Source organism: Gossypium arboreum, chromosome 11 (assembly GCF_025698485.1).
Source record: "Gossypium arboreum isolate Shixiya-1 chromosome 11, ASM2569848v2, whole genome shotgun sequence".
NCBI lineage: Eukaryota > Viridiplantae > Streptophyta > Magnoliopsida > Malvales > Malvaceae > Gossypium > Gossypium arboreum.
The window spans coordinates 66,590,329-66,607,676 of record NC_069080.1 but is presented as its reverse complement, the minus strand read 5'-3'; the positions used below and the strand labels follow the sequence as shown (position 1 = coordinate 66,607,676).

Sequence of the window (17,348 nt, the reverse complement as noted above, 5' to 3'; positions counted from 1 at the left end):
AAAATAAAACCTAGATGCCAGGATGAGGGTTTTTAAATTATTGTGTTAAATAAATGCCACAAGGAAGCTTGTAGTCGAGTGGTTGTGGCGTCATTAAGGTTGTATGGGAGCTTGGGTTCAAGCCTTGGCTCTTGCAATTTATTTTGGTTTTTTTTAAGGGAACCTGGACTTTGGCCTTTAGACCTTATAATTAATTGGGGATAAAATATGACACAAAAAGCCTTGTGGCTTAGTGGCAAGTAGCGTGTGGAGCATCTAGGGAGGCATGGGTTGAATCCCATGGCAAGCAAAACATTTATTTTGCTAACGGGCGGCAAGAGTTGGTGTTGAATTTAAACTCTGATGTTGGAGGGATCCCACATCGGGAAGCTAACATAAGAGTGGTTGCGAAGCTGGCTTTAAATAGAGGGAACCATGAGGAGAGTAAAAGTACCTTTTATTGGCTGATCCCTTTTGCTGTATGGCATGCTCGTTTGGGTTGGGCGTCGGCTAAGAGTGCTCGGAGCGTCGATTAACTCCAGTCTCCTATCAGGTGTGTATTTCTCACTATTCTAGTTGTAGGATGGCTACTTTGGGCCACGATGGGCCGAAAGGGGCCATATGGGCCCAATGGGCCTACGAGCCCAATTGGATAAGTTGTTTGATTGTGTAGTAAATATTGGACTAGGCTAGGTGAATCTCATATTTGTGGCTAGATTTGGGCTAAAAGGGCCACACGAGCGTGTGGGCCTATTTGGGCCAAGAATAGGCTTTAGGCCCATTTGTATTGTTATCCATGTTTAGAATACTTTAGTTTACCAAATTATTGAAATGCCCTCGATTTGTAGAATTACCATTTTACCCTCGATTTATAGAATTACCGTTTCACCCTCGATTTAAAAAATTACCGTTTTACCCTCGATTTATAGAATTACCATTTTACCCTCGATTTACAGAATTACCGTTTTACCCTGGATTTACAAAATTACCATTTTACCCTCAGTTTAAAAAATTACCGTTTTACCCTCGATTATGAAATTATTGAAATATCCTTGTAGGATAGAATTACCAAAATGCCCCTAATTTGTAAAATTATCAAAATACCCCTAGTTTGAAAAATTACCGAAATACCCTCAATTTGTAAAATTACCGAAATACCTCTGATTTACAAAATTACAGAAATACCGTCGACTTTCTAAAAATTATAGAAATACCATTGGTTTACAAAATTACTGAAATACCCTTGGTTTTTAGATTTACCAAAACACCCTTGTAGGATGAAATGACTAAAATACCCCTAATAGGTAAAAAGACCGTAAAGCCCCTTTAGGGTAAAGTGACCGTAATACCCCTGTAAGGTAAAATGACGAATATGCCCTTATGTTTCGTATGACTGATGTGCTTAGGATTTACATATATTGATATTGGATTAGTTAAGTTTGAGTGATAGGTGGTGGTTATCGTAGGTGATTGATTATGGAAACGTTTCAATTTCAACCCATAATAGGTGTGTACTAACCCTCGTAGTAGCTTAGATTAATATCTGCTGAGAAGCCAAAATGCTAAAATACCGGCATTTTGGGAACTTGTAATGTTGCGTGTGGGTATAGATGCGATAAATACGATAAGATCGGTGTTTGGATCGATGGAACAGGTAAGAACTCAATTTTGTGCATGATGGTAAGTTGGGCCTCAATGGGCAGGAATTGGGCCAAATGGGCTTTTGGGCCCATTTGGGTAAAATTGATAGAAAATGGAATTTGAAAAAGTTGCATGTTAACACGGTTAGTATTGTTGTAAAATTTGGATTAAGCAGGCTTAGTGGGCTAAATCAGCATTCGTAGGGCCCATTAGGGGTTTTGGGCCCAAAAGCCTGAATTTGATAAGTGGGTTAAAGATCATTGTTTAAACACTCGGAAATATTGACAATTGTAATGAACATGGAAAACCCGATTTTGGTAAAATTACGAAAATACCCTTATAATATGAAAATGACTATTTTGCCCTTGTGGGCAAGTGGTGACTTAATTTGTGTGGTTGTGGTTTGATTGTGAATATATGTTGGTGATATGAATGACTTGACTGTGATTGTTTGATTCAAATATGGGCATGACATTACGCATACATGACATATTGCATGAGATATGGGTTATATTGATGGAGGAAGTGCTAAAAGGCTCTGCCCGGTTTAAAAGGGCTTTGCCTAGTTTATCGAAAGGGCTTTGCCCTAGTTGTTAAAAGAGGCTAGGCCTCGAGTTATATGATAAAGCAGTTATGCTGCCAGTGGAGAGTTTGGTTGGTTGGGTTGAGTTATTCCCCACATGGAGAGCTTGGTTGGTACGGGTGGAGAGTCTCCCCAAATGGGCTTGCATACATTCATTGACATTACATGTGATACTGAAATGGGCTTGCATACATTCATTGACATTACATGTGATATTGAAATGGGCTTTTATACATCCATTGACATTACATGTGATATTGAAATGGGCCTAAGGGCCATACCGTTTAGAGTAAAGGCTTCGGCCTAGTGATATGATTTATGAAAAGGCTTTGGCCCAGTGATATGATTTATGAAAAGGCTTCGGCCTAGTGATATGATTTATGGAAAGGCTTCCGCCCAGTATATGTTAAGACTAAATAAGGCTTTGGCCCAGATTGTACTGATACCATGTTATTTACTGTTTTTTGTTATTGGGTTACACACTGAGTTTTCGTAAACTCACCCCGTTTCTAACTGTGCAGGTAATCCCTAAGCTTAGATGGTTTGGAGCTGCGAGGGACTCAGAGATGGCCACACTACTGTTTCTGTTTCTTTTAATTGCAATAAGTAGCCGATTTATTTCTTTATAAGTTTTATCTTATTAATATTATTATTTGGTTTTGGGTTGTAATAAGGCCATTTTAATTATTTTTCTGGGATTATTTTATCTTATGCCATATATTTTTGTGATAATAATATGAGTTAGACCTAGGGTGCGTTTCCAAAATGATAATTGTTTTCAAAATAACGCAACAATACAATTAATCGGTTTATCAATAATATCTACTTAAATGAATTCCAACTCGTTTTTATCAAAACCTAACCTAGCACTAAAGTGTGGCAATGGTTGTGGGCATGTCTAGGATTGGATCCAATCAAGAGCTTGGTACTTAAGCAGCCTTCTAGGCTCACCTCCTCTGTTTCGGATACCTACCTGGTGCCTAGCTTCCATTCACTTTATTAACTTAGCAAAGACTATCTTTTAAAACACTAAGAAGGATGTTGAAAGAGGCATGGGTTTCTTAAAAACTTCAATGTGACACGTCGGATCTGGCCATAACGTTTGGGCCGGGTTTGGGGTGTTACAATTTCTACCACTAATTTGACAAATGATTAAGGTCTAAGGTTTGACCCATGTTAGACATTTGTCTATTTTGATGTTAAATGGTAGATTATGGAAGTTTGATGTTAAATAAACAAGTTTTGCTAAGTGATTTTTCGATGAAACACCTAAAAGGGACCTATTTGTAAAAAGTTATAAAATGAGTAGTAAAAATGTGAAAGAATAGAAAATGTGGGCTGTTATAAGCATGAAAGAGGTTCAGCTAGGCTTGGGAATCGAAGAAATTGATTCCATTTTATTTTACGACCTAGGGACCAAAATGTAAAAATCTCAAAGTTTAGGGCTAAAAATGTAATTTTACCAAAATATAAAATTTTGGGCTGATTTTAATAGTGAGAATATTAAATGAGTTAAATATGCTATTATAGATCAAGAGAAACAAGGTTCGGACTTAGATCGGGGGAAAAAATAAAGTGTTTGACAAATAGGCCCCATTTCTACTATTTTTATACTGAAGTAAGTTTGTATGCAAATAATGCATTGTTTTAATTATGTTTTAAATGCTTTATTATTGTATGAATTTTGATTTGCCCTTGGACATATTCGATAAAGTTTCGAAAAGCGTGAAATCCCGGTTGAACCTTAGGAATAAATAGGATACAAATGTCATGACATTAGGGTTACTGAGATTTATGTGTAAGACCATATTTGAGATTTCGCATTAAGATGAGACTTCGTGTAAGACCATAGCTAGGCTATTGGCATCGATACGAGATCACATGTAAGACCATATCTGGGATATAACATTGGTACGGTACTATGTGTACGAGATTCCCGAGTATCCTTTAATATTCCAAGTGGTTCAATGGGTAATTTAACGAGTATGTAAAAAGTGAATTGAGTGCAAATCCAATTCGAGACGACTCAGGTATGTACTTAAGACTCATACGTAATGAGCTCGTTATGTGATGAACCCTCGATAAGGTTATGATTTAGTAAGTCATGATTACAAGATCTTAATAATATTTATGCCAATTGTGATCATGTTAATTGTATGTTAAATGTTGGATATGATGCTTATTATTTGCATAGGAACTTACTAAGCTATATAGCTTACTCCACTTTCTTTTCGCTTGTCTTATAGTGTCACCAAGCTAGCTCAGGGATCGGAGACTGTCGGAGATCCACTCACACTGTCAACTTATTATTTTGGGTACCAATGAATTCAACATTTTGAGTTATGGCATGTATAGGGACTTGGTCATTTTGTTATGTGTCATAATTGAATTGGCCGAATGTGTTGGCCTATATTGGTTGGTAATTTATCTTGTAAATGACAATTTGAAATTGGCTAATATTAGTATAAGTATATACATATGATGATGCTTTTTCATGGATGTGGACATTTGCATGATTTGAATTGATATGTATGGAATGTTTGTGTATGATAAATGTTAGTATGTGAATGAGGTGTAATGTCTTGGTTATGGCTAACTTGGTTGTATGTAAATGTTTGGATTGGTGCTATGTTGTGTGGTGTAGGTGTGTGCAACAAAGGGTGGCAAAATGGCTTGGTAAATAGCTTTATTTTTGTCCACACGGGTAGATACACGGGCATGTGTCTAGGCCATGTGTGACACACGGCTTGCCCTATGGGCGTGTGTCTCAGCCGTGTGGATGACATAGCCTCAGGCACGGGCGTGTGTCCTAGGCGTGTGAAGTCTGCACTTATTTTATGAAAAATCATAATTTTTAAATTGACCACACGGCCTAGCATACAGGCGTGTGACTTGGCTGTGTGTCTTCAATTTGTTCTTGGGTGACAAACAGAGAGTTACACGGGTTAGCGACACGGGCGTGTGTGACCACACGACCTTCCCATATGGGCATGTCCTAAGCCACACGGGCGTGTGACCCCTGTTTGGTGGAAAAATTTCCTAAGTGTTCTAAAATTTTCTAAAGTATCCGGTTTAGTCCCGATCTGCTTCCAATGTATGTTTTGGGCCTCGTAGGCTCATAATAGGGACATTGTGATTGAATGTGAATTTGACAAAAATTTATGGCTCAGAAATGTATGGTTGTTTGTGTTTAAATTCAGTAATGCCTCGTACCCTATTCTGTCGTTGAATACAGGTAAGGGGTGTTACAGAATTGGTATGGAGATGAATCAGGTTGTTATGATTATATGAATGGTTGATTGGTGTTTGAATTTGTGATATGAATTGAAGAATTGGTTATTAATGAAATCAAGAAACTTTTTTCCCTATTAACTGTTTGGGTAAGGTCGAGGTATAATTGGCATGCCATAGGATAGGAAGAGTTCAAGGTTATACGACTATGTGTCAAGAAGTGTTGGGCACCTCTTTTGTTGGTTATACTGACCAGTGTTGGGCACATCTATTTGCCAACAGTGATAGATAATTTCATTGAAAATATAAAATTAGAAATTGAAATGGAATGTGCCATCTTATGAATTAAAATGTCAAATGATATGTGAAGTTGTTTTGTCATGCTTTAATATTGGTAAATAGTGTTAGTTTAAATTAATGAATGTAAGAGATGGTTTAGATGACATATTAATAGTATATCTTCATTCATTTCAGCTTATGCACTTGAATTGACTTATGTTGTACTTATCTTTGGATTATAGAAACACCACTAAGTATACTCAGTGAACAATTTGTTTTCTATGCACAAGTTAGGTACTTTTTGATTCTATCGTCAACTTCAGCATCCAGTAGCAATCTCGGACTCAAGTGTTAATGATAGTTTATTTTGGTAATGGCATGTACAAAAGGTGTAATACCTCAGACCCAGCCTAGGCGTTATGGCCAAATCTGGAGATGTCATAAAGAAGGATCTTGGAAACTGAGTCGTTACAATAAATAGTTCCAATTATCAAACTCATATTCATTTATATCTATTATCAAAAATTCTATTTAATTAATTTATTTGGCAAACCATAATATACAACAAAAGGCATAGAAAACGTTATTTTTGGAAAACCTTTGTCTTAGTAAAAACCATGTTTTTAGATAAGCGTCGCAAATAAAATGTTAAACGAAAATCCAAATTCCAAATTAAACCAAACAGTCTGGAGATTCCAATTATTACAAAACTCCCAGAAATAATCCTTAAATAAATAAAACCTTTATTTAAAGTTAGTTCATAGACTAGTGGTCACTGCAAGACTCCGCTGTACCGATCGGCCTAAATCTGTGGATTACCTGAACAAAACAGACAAACAGAAGTGAGTTTACGTAAACTCAATGCGTAACCTAAAAGAAATAGATGTGCCATGCATATAGAAATCACATATACAGATACAGATAACAAAATCAGATATGCAGAATAGATATACAGAATCCTACCCCCATCCTCTACACACCAATTTCGACCATCCCATCACACTATGTAGGGTTAAAAACACCCACCCAACCCTACACACCATATTGTGTCATTACAACACATATAAGATAATATGCAGCAAAGCTGCCAGAATATAGGCGACGGTCACCATACAAAACGCTTCCTCCACATATACAAACCCCACCCAAAACATAACTACAGATTATAGATACATGATTATCATGCTTAACATGCTCACATACAGATATCGGATATATATAGCAGAATAATCAGACATGCATAACAACGTCTTACTCAGAGCAAACTAACAGAATATCAGATCACATAATCTAGTGTTGGGTTAGCCCTTACCGACCCCACAGTAGTCCTACAATCGATCGGAATGACCCGTGCAATCTTAGGGAAAATTTTAGAATTATGGGCCCACATGCCCCCACATGCCCGTGTGGCCCACACGCCCAACTTGGCCTAGCCCGTGTGGCTCACATAGTCACACCCACACCACTACATGATCGTGTCTTACGCATGGCCATGCCTTTGTGAGACACACGGTAGTGTCTCGCACAAGGCCAATCATACGTTTAGGCACACGACATATGGCGTCGACAGAATGCTTTTTCGACTTTCGCCGAAACTTAATTTTCTGTGTTTTGGATACACACCTGGTATGATTTTTATGCGAAAACACTCTTAAGCCTTCCGAAACCTAAAATCAGAGTACCCAATATCAACTTAGCCGATTTATTAACGAGTTCAACGACAATAAACAAAACGAAATTGACTTACCATTGACAACAAACCACCTCAACACGCACTACACCATTGGAGTGCTATTCCCTGCTTCACAATCTGATCCTAAGTATGAAATTCCACTAATCAATCACTACAGATTGACATCGCTAAAATCCCAAATAAAAAATTAAAGGGAAGCAAAGCTTTACTTACCAACCGATTAGAGAACCCAACAAAACCAATGGCATGATTGAACGATAGAACCACCAACAGAATCAAAGAAGAACAACAAAACAATAATTTACTGAGAAAGGGCAAAATGTTAGAAAGAGGTAAAGTAGAAGAAATTTGACGTTAAAAACTTTTGAAAGAAAAAATAAAAATAAAAGATTTAAAATCCCCCAAGATCCCACTAAATCCACCACTAACCAACCACTAACTCAGAATTTTAGGTCTACTGAAACTCTATCAGACAACCGACCAAAAATTAATACCCTCGCTCATGTAGGGATTCAAACACAGGACCTCCATCACAATAACCCCCTTACCACTCGAACCAATAGGCTCATTCTGATATGGATTAATAGACAATTTAATATAAGAACACTCAATAAGGGTAAGGCTTGGATCTAAAACAATAAAATTTGGCAAAAGAGAGACTTGAACCGAAGACCTCCCACACACCCAGAACACTTAACTCGGAAGTAGATACACATTTGTGTAAGATATTTACAGAAATAGAAATAAATTATTTAGAGCGTTACATAAGGAGTCTTTGGTTAATAAATGTTTATCTTGGATTTTATTGGCATTTTGAGAACCTTGTATATATGCTTATATATGTGCTTATATATATGTGAGTGATGGCAATGTTGTCTTGTGGAATTGGTTGGTGTTATAAGGCTTTTTGTGGTGATAAAGGTAATATGTTTTAAAACATGTTAGCAAATAAACGATATATGTATGCTAGGTGTGAATGGATTTAGTAAGTTTTGCATGTTTGAATGGTTGCTTGGAATAATTATTTAAGGGTGTTAGAAATGGTCAATTGATGTATGATATACTAATTGTTTTGAGGTGCCTTGAAAAGTATATTGGATTATTTGAATATGGTATTATGCTTGAACTTAAATTGTTTGATTAAGGTGTCACATGTGGCATATTGGTTAGGCACTTAAGTAGATTGATACAAGTGTTGCTTTTGGTGCTATATTGATGTATTTGAATTGGTTGAAACTTGGTATGAAGTGTTTCTTGTGGTATAAGTGATTAAGGTTAAAAATCTTGTTTTGGAAGGTATCTACAAGTTGGCACAACCTGATAGACGACCACACGACCGTGTGCCATATACGGGCATGTGGTACGACCTTGTGATCTATACGTTTAGGATGATTTTGGTGCACAAGACCACAATTTGTTTCACGGCCTAGCAATACAGTCATGTGACTCTAGCTCCAAAGGACATCTGCTTGTTATACGATTTACCCACATGACCATGTGTCGTATCCCACACGACCTCAATCCCTTCACATAGCTAGAGGACATGGGCGTGCGACCCTTGTTTGTAAAATTTTTCTATATTTTTGTTTCTGTTTCAATTTGATCACTGATTGATATTGGATTGGTTTTAAGCTTTCGTAAGCTCGATATAAACCCGAAATTGGTTGAATTTCATGTTGTATTAATTATATATATGAATAAATTAATAGTTAATTGATATTTGGATTACGAAATGAAATCAAATGTTCTGTAATTGATTGCATAACCTTATAGCGCTTGGACCAAGCTTGGGGTGTTACTGTCACATCTTGAAATAGGACTTAGTCAGAATAGTGGTTTCGGGACCACAAATCTGACATTAAAATATTTATTTTATGGTTATTATGGGGCCTAGAATATGAGTATATGTATGTGTTAAAGTTTCATGAAGAAATTCTTTGAGTAAGGTGTTCAATTAGAAATTAGGGACTAAATTGAATAAATTGAAAAACTTGAATTCTAGAAGCAATTTGTATGGAATTGCTTTGGGTTATGAATTAGAAGGTCTGGGAGAGTAATTTGCTGAATTTCTAAATTTTTGGACAAAAATAGGCTTGCATGGATGAAATTTTAAAGAAAAGGCATTAGGGCATTTTGGTCATCTGGCTTTTTAATGGAATAAAATGGGAAAAAATCAAGCCAAAATTAGCCATCTTCTTCCCATAGCTGCCGAAATTCTCCTGACACCATAGCTAGAGTTTTCAAACATTTCAAGCTCAATAGTAAGTGCTTCCAAGCCCCGTTTTTAATGTTCTTTGTATTTTTGTAATCCCGGTAGCTTGTTCTCTTCATTTCTACCCATATTTCATGCTAGGGTTCATGTTTAAAAATTTACCCATGCATGAATTGCTTGTATTTTGATGGATTATGGAGGAATATGAAAGTTGAATGTGTGTTAAACATCTTTTCCTAGGTGATTTTCATGAAAAACCCTTGTAGGGACCATTTTACAAAAGTTGTAAAATGTGTGGTAGAAATGAGAAAATAATGGGAAATGTGGGCTCCCATAAGAGAGAAAAGTGTTCGTCTAGGCTTGGGTAAGATAGAAAGTGCATGTGTTTCATTATACGAGCCTAGGGACTAAATCATAAAAATGTCAAAGGTTAGGCGCAAAACGGTCATTTGGACCAGGGGTGAGAATTAGATTTGTAATGTATAATGTAGGGCATTAATGATATAATTTTGTTGTTATAGACCCCAAGGAACAAATTCCGGAGGTCGATCGAGGTAAATGCAAGGTTTCGGAATAACCTAAACACAACTCCGAAGCAAATACCAAGTAAGTTCGGGTAACTTAAAGTAAACTCCTAACATGCACAATTGTATGATTTATGAATGCATGATGATTGCATTTATTATTGGCATGAGATATTATAGAAATGCATATTTGATGGTAACATGTGAAAAATATCTCGGTTGAGGTTAAAAAGGAGAATTTGATGGATAACCCCGATTGGCATGTGAATTGAGATCCTGCATGTGTTGCAGTAAGGATTTAGCCTAGACAGGTAATCCGTGATCTCAAGTATGAAAAGGATCTAGCCTAGATGGGTGTTCCTTGAATGATTGAGCCTCCCGAAGAATAAGTGTGCATTATGGATTTAGCACGGACGGGTAATTCGATTGGGGTCTGAATTTAGCCTGGACTGGTAATTTAGATCCGAGCTCATTAAGAGTGTTTGTCGTAATAAGGGATTTAGCCTAGTCTGGTAATCCCGATAAAATGGGGGATTTAGCCTGGACTGGTAATCCCGCCATAGGATGTGAAGTTCGCGGGAGTGTATCTATGTGAAATGATCATTCGAATGAATTGACGGTTAATGGGTATTCCATCGAGATTTCCTAGAAAGTCAACGATATTAAAATGAGATGTTGAATGATGAGCTCATCTAGTTAAATTATATGATGCTTGATTATGTTACTAACTTATTGATTGAGTACTTGTAATAGGGAACCATTTCATAATTGTTGGTTTCCTTATCTATCATGGATGCATGTTAAATGTTTGGTAAGTCTACTTTCCTGTAATTCGAGTTTACTAAGCATGTAAATGTTTACCCTCTTACTTTTCCCTATTTTTCAGAGCTCAAGGACTCGTAAAGATTGGAAGACGATAGGAGAGTCAGCACACTATCAACAAGCACAGCTTTGGTATATAGACATTTCTATTTTGTTCAATGGCATGTATAGGGTTTTGAGTATTTTGTTATATGTGTTATTTGCTTTGCTAAATGAAGGCATGTAAAAAAAATATGTTTATTTCTTTGTATATGGACATGGAAATTGGCTTAATTGAAGTAGGCTATAACCTACGAATCTATGCATGATTTTATTTACGTGTGATGGGTTGTTACCAATTAGTAATAAGTCACATGAACGAGCCAATTTCAGACGAATTAACGTGACAAGGAAATCCATAAACGCTAAATGGGAAATAACCTTTCATGTATGAAACCAATGATATGAGGTTCCCATACAATAAGATTTATCAAAGATTTACAAATGCGTAGTCATGTTTGGTTTCAAAAATTGATAACCATTAAGTATAGAAGGTAGAAAGGGTGACTAAAGGCTTGGAAAATAGTCTATTAGGGTGCACATGGTTAGACACACGGGCGTGTGTCTAGGCCGCGTGTGACACACGGTTCCTTCCTGTGGGTATGGGCTATGGCCGTGTGTCCCCTGCACTTAAAATTCTAAATCAATAGCGCACACGGGTAGGCCGCACGGGTGTGTGTACTTGCCATGTCTGAAAGGCAGTGTTGTCCACAGGCAGGCAGCACGGGCGTGTGCTATGACCGTGTTGATAAGTCAGTGTTTCCCACGGCCAAAGGGCATGGGCGTGTCCCAAGTCACACGGACGTGTGTGACTACACGGCTCATCAACACGGGCGTGTGACACTTTAAGATAAGGCAAATTTTCTAAGTAGCCCAAGTTTTTTTTAATGTGCACGAATTAGTCCCGCACTGCCTCTAATTATGTTATAAGCCTCGAAGGCCTATGTAAGGGACAAAATATTCATGTTTAAAAGGTTTTAAATTTGAGCAAAAATTTGCGATCCCAAATAGTGTGATACAAATGTAATGTCCCGGTAACGCCTCAAACCCTATCCCAGTATCAGATACGGGTAAAGGGTGTTACATTTAGTGGTATCAGAGCTACAGTTTAGTCAGTTCTAGTAATATCGTAGAGGATGATAAAGTTCGCTATACATGCCATTATTCGAATGTTGATAGTATGACATCTCTTAATTGTTTAAATTGTTTTGAATATAGTACATGTCTTTCAATCAAGCACAAGATGAGTTGGAGGGAGCTAAGAGCCATGCTCCAGCTTCCGTACAATGAGTTGTATCTAGTAGTAGTAGAAGGCTTATGTCTGAAGGCTGGGAAGAGGCCCGAGTTGCCTTCTTTGATATGATGGACTAACGGTTTGGGGATTATTTAAGAAATCGCCCTAATATACCAAGACCTCCCCTGCCCCCTAACCAACCTAATGAAGATGTGCCATGAGGTTTAACACCGGTGAGAATTGGTAAAACCCCTGTTGATAAGCTTAGAAAGTATGGGGTTGAGGAATTCTGAGCGAAGGTTGATGATGACACTGAAAGAGCTGAGTTCTGGCTCGAGAATACTACGCGGGTGCTAGATGATTTGTCGTGCACACCCGAGGAGTGTTTGAAGTGTGATGTGTCCCTTTTGAAGGACATTGCATACCACTGGTGGAAGACCGTATCCTCGGTAGTGCCAAAAGAAAATATTACTCGGGATTTCTTCCAAGTAGAGTTCAGGAAGAAATATATTAGCCAACGGTTTTTGGATTCGAAGCAAAAGGAGTTCTTGGAACTCAAACAAGGGAATAAAACTGTAGCAAAATATGCGAGAGAGTTCGTACGACCAAGTCAGTACGCAACTGAATGGGTCCAAACGGAATCGGAAATGTGTAAATGCTTCGAGGAAGGTCTGAATGAAAACATCAAGTTGTTGATTGGGATCTTGGAAATACGGGAATTTGTCGCACTGGCTGATCGAGCCAAGAAGGCCGAGGAACTTAATAATGAAAGAAAACAAGCTAAAAGAGAGGCTCAAGTTGCAAGCAAGACATTTAGCTGTAAAACACTCTCGTTCTCAATGAAGAAAGCCAGGAGCCAGCATGAATGCTGCACTTCGTCAGTGGGATATTCAGGTAAAACGAGAAGCTCTAAGCGACGAGGTCAAAAGTCTTCCTCCCCGATGGTGACTAGTGTGGGGAGTGTAGATAACCAAAAACCAAAGTGTACGATCTGCAACAAATTTCATTTTGGAGAGTGCCGAATGAAGAGTGACACATGTTTTAGGTGTGGTTCTTTTGACCACTTCCTCAGAGACTGCCCAGAGTGAGTTGAAAAAGAAGTGGATGTAACCCAAAAACCGAGCACTCCTATTCCTTAGGGTAGACCTCGGAGATACCCTGAGAGTGCTAGTGGTAGTCGAGTTGTAACTAAAGACGTTGCAAAATCAGAGGTTCGAGCCCCGGTAAGAACGTATGCGATACGTGCTCGAGAGGAAGCCTCTGCTTCTGATGTTATTATGGGTACTTTCTCTCTTTTTAATATAAGTGTTGTTGCTTTAATTGACCCGGGGTCGACGCATTCATATATCTGTATGAGATTGGCGTCTAGTATGAACATACCTGTGGAACCTACGGAATTCATCATTAGAGTGTCGAACCCGCTAGGCAGATAAGTCCTAGTTGACAAAGTCTATAAGAATTGTCCTTTGACGATTCAAGGTCATTGTTTCCTAGCTAACCTTATGTTGTTGCCATTTGATGAGTTTGATGTAATACTTGGTATGGATTGGTCAGCCCTGCATGATGTAATTGGAAATTGTGGTAGTAAGTATATTAAATTGAAATGCCCGGATGGTAAGATTCTACAGGTCGAATCAAGAGAATTGGGTTCGTTGCTGGTTGTAATCACGACGGCAATGGCTGCTCATAGATATATGAGGAAAGGATACAAAGCTTACCTTGCATTTGTGATGAACACTAAAGAAACAAAATTGAAGATCGAGTCAGTGCCGATAGTATGTGAGTATCCAGATGTGTTTCTGGAGGAATTACCCAGATTACCTCCTGAAAGGGAGATAGAGTTCGGTATTAAATTGATGCCAGGGACAACTCCTATTTCTATTGCTCCTTATAGAATGGCACCTACCGAGCTGAAGGAGTTGAAAGCACAATTGCAAGAGCTGACAGATAAAGGATTTGCGAGGCCAAGTTTTTCACCTTGGGGTGCTCCCATATTGTTTGTAAAGAAGAAAGATGGTTCAATGAGATTATGTATCGATTATCGGTAACTGAATAAGGTAACCATCAAGAATAAATATCCTTTACCAAGGATAGATGACTTGTTTGACCAGTTGAGAGGAGCCACTGTGTTCTCCAAAATAGACTTCAGGTCTGGCTATTATCAACTACGAGTTAAAGACTCGGATATACCCAAGACAGCTTTCAGAACGAGGTATGGCCATTATGAATTTCTTGTATTGCCGTTTGGGCTAACGAATGCACCAGCCATTTTTATGGACCTAATGAATAGGATCTTTCGGCCATATCTGGATAAGTTTGATGTTGTGTTCATTGACGACATTTTGATCTACTCTAAGGATGAGACTGAGCATGCGAAGCACCTGAGAATTGTATTACAGACCTTGAGGGAAAAACAGTTGTATGCCAAGTTTAGCAAGAGTGAGTTTTGGCTCCAGGAAATTAGATTTTTGGGTCATATTGTTTCGGGTGAAGGCATCCGAGTTCATCCAAGTAAGATTTCTACAATTGTCGAATGGAAACCGCCTAAGAATGTAACTGAGGTTATAAGCTTTTTAAGATTAGCCGGTTACTATCGAAGGTTTGTGAAAGGATTTTCCATGATAACGACTCCAATGACGAGGTTGTTACAGAAAGATGTTAAATTCGAATGGACAGAGAAGTGTCAGCAAAGTTTTGAGAAGTTAAAGACATTGCTGACCGAAGCTCCTGTTTTAGTACTACCTGAACTGGGAAAAGATTTTGTGGTCTTTAGTGATGCATCCTTAAACGGATTAGGTTGTGATCTTATGCAAGATGGCAGGGTGATATCCTATGCTTCACGGCAATTGAAGCCTCACGAGAAGAATTATCTGACCCACGACCTAGAACTTGTTGCTATTGTTTTTGCCTTAAAGATTTGGCGACATTATTTGTATGGTGAAACTTGCTGCATTTTCACGGACCACAAGAGTTTGAAATACTTGATGAATTAAATTTGAGACAAAGGAGATGGTTAGAATTAATTAAGGATTAAGATCTGATTATCGACTTTCACCCGGGAAAGGCAAATGTAGTCGCCGATGCATTGAATAGGAAATCCTTTTCTGCTTTGAGAGCCTTGGATACTCGTTTGACATTTTTTGATGATCGTTCAGTCTTGGCAGATCTGGAGGTTAAGCCGACATTTCTGTAGCGAATTCATGATGCTCAGTGTAATGATGATGACTCGCAAGCAAAAAGGGCTCAATGTGAGTCTGATGTTGAGTCAGATTTCCGAATTAGTCCTGATGGATGTTTGATGTTCAGAGATAGGGTTTGTGTACCCAAGGACAATGAACTTATTTGGAAGATTTTGCAAGAAGCACATAGTAGTCGTTTGTCTATTCACCGGGGAAGTACTAAGATGTACAACGATTTAAAGAAAATGTACTAGTGGAAAGGCATGAAAAGAGATATTTCTGAGTTTGTATCAAGATGCCTGATATGTCAGCAAGTTAAAGCTAAACATCAAGTGCCTTCAGGTTTGTTATAACCTGTGATGGTCCCCGAATGGAAGTGGGACAGAGTTACTATGGATTTTGTGATAGGATTGCCATTAACTCCGAAAAAGCAAAATGCCATATGGGTTGTAGTGGATAAGTTGACGAAGTTGGTTCATTTTATTTCGGTAAGAACATATTACTCTCTTGATAAGTTGGCTGACTTGTATATTTCTGAGATAGTAAGATTACATGGAGTACCACTGTCAATTATTTCAAACAGAGACCTGAGGTTCACTTCGAGATTCTGGAAAAAGTTGCAAGAAGCCTTAGGTACAAAGTTAAGTTTTAGCACGGCTTTTCACCCTCAAAATGGTGGTCAATCTGAGCGAATGATTTAGATTCTCGAGGATATGTTACGATGTTGCGTCCTCGAACTTTAGGGTAACTGGGAAAAATACCTGCCTTTGGTAGAATTTGCCTATAACAATAGTTTCCAAACAAGTTTGAAGATGGCACCTTATGAGGCCTTGTATGGTAGGAAGTGCCAAACTCTATTATACTAGATAGAACTCAAGGAAAATTAGATTCTCGGAGTTGATCTGATTAAAGAGACTGAAGAGAAACTAAAGTGATACGAGATTGTTTAATAGCAGCATCAGATAGGCAAAAATCTTATGCAATCTAAAAGAAAGAAAATTGAGTTCCAAATTAAAGATAAAGTATTCTTGAAATTATGTCTATGGAAAAAGGTATTAAGATTTGGTCAGAAAGGTAAACCGAGTCCATGATTTATCAGACCGTACGAGATCACAGAAAGAATTGGACCGCTAGCTTATCGTTTCGTATTGCCATCGGAACTGGAAAAGATTCACGATATGTTCCATGTATCTATTTTCAGGCGATACCGATCAAACCCCTCCCATGTGATTTCACCGACTGAGATTGAAATTAGACCGGACATGACTTATGGAGAGGAACCGGTCAAGATTTTAGCTCGTGAAGTTAAACAATTGAGGAACAAACACATGGCTTTAGTAAAAGTTTTATGGCATCGACATGGTATGGAAGAGGCTACTTGGGAGTCGAAAGAAACCATGAGAAGTCAATATCCGAATCTATTTTCTGGTAAGACTTTCAAGGACAAAATCCCCTAAGAGGAGAGAAATGTAACATCTCGAAATAGGGCTTAGTCGAAATAGTGGTTTCGGGACTACAAATCTGACATCAAAATATTTATTTTATGGTTATTATGGGGCCTAGAATATGAGTATATGCATGTGTTAAAGTTTCATGAAGAAATTCTTTGAGCAAGGTGTTCAATTGGAAATTAGGGACTAAATTGGATAAAATTGCAAAACTTGAATTCTAGAAGCAATTTATTGGAAATTTCTTTGGGTTATGAATTAGAACGTCTTAAAGAGTAATTTTCCCAATTTCTAAATTTTTGGACGAAAATGGGCTTACATGGATGAAATTTTAAAGAAAGGGTGAAAAGCTGACGAACTTCTCTTGTCACCATAGCTAGGGTTTTCAAATATTTCAAGCTCAATAGTAAGTGGTTCCAAGCCCCGTTTTTAATGTTCTTTGTATTTTTGGAATCCCGGTAGCTTGTTCTCTTCATTTCTACCC

The 17,348-nt window shown here is 37.9% G+C and overlaps 1 long non-coding RNA gene across 1 annotated transcript; it reads left to right on the top strand.

Moving 5' to 3' along the window:
* The first annotated feature begins 431 nt into the window (after positions 1–431).
* On the top strand, positions 432–2,909 carry LOC128283805 (uncharacterized). Its single transcript, XR_008274215.1, has 2 exons — positions 432–532; positions 2,725–2,909. It is a non-coding gene; the product is annotated as an uncharacterized LOC128283805 (long non-coding RNA).
* Positions 2,910–17,348: the final 14,439 nt, after the last annotated feature.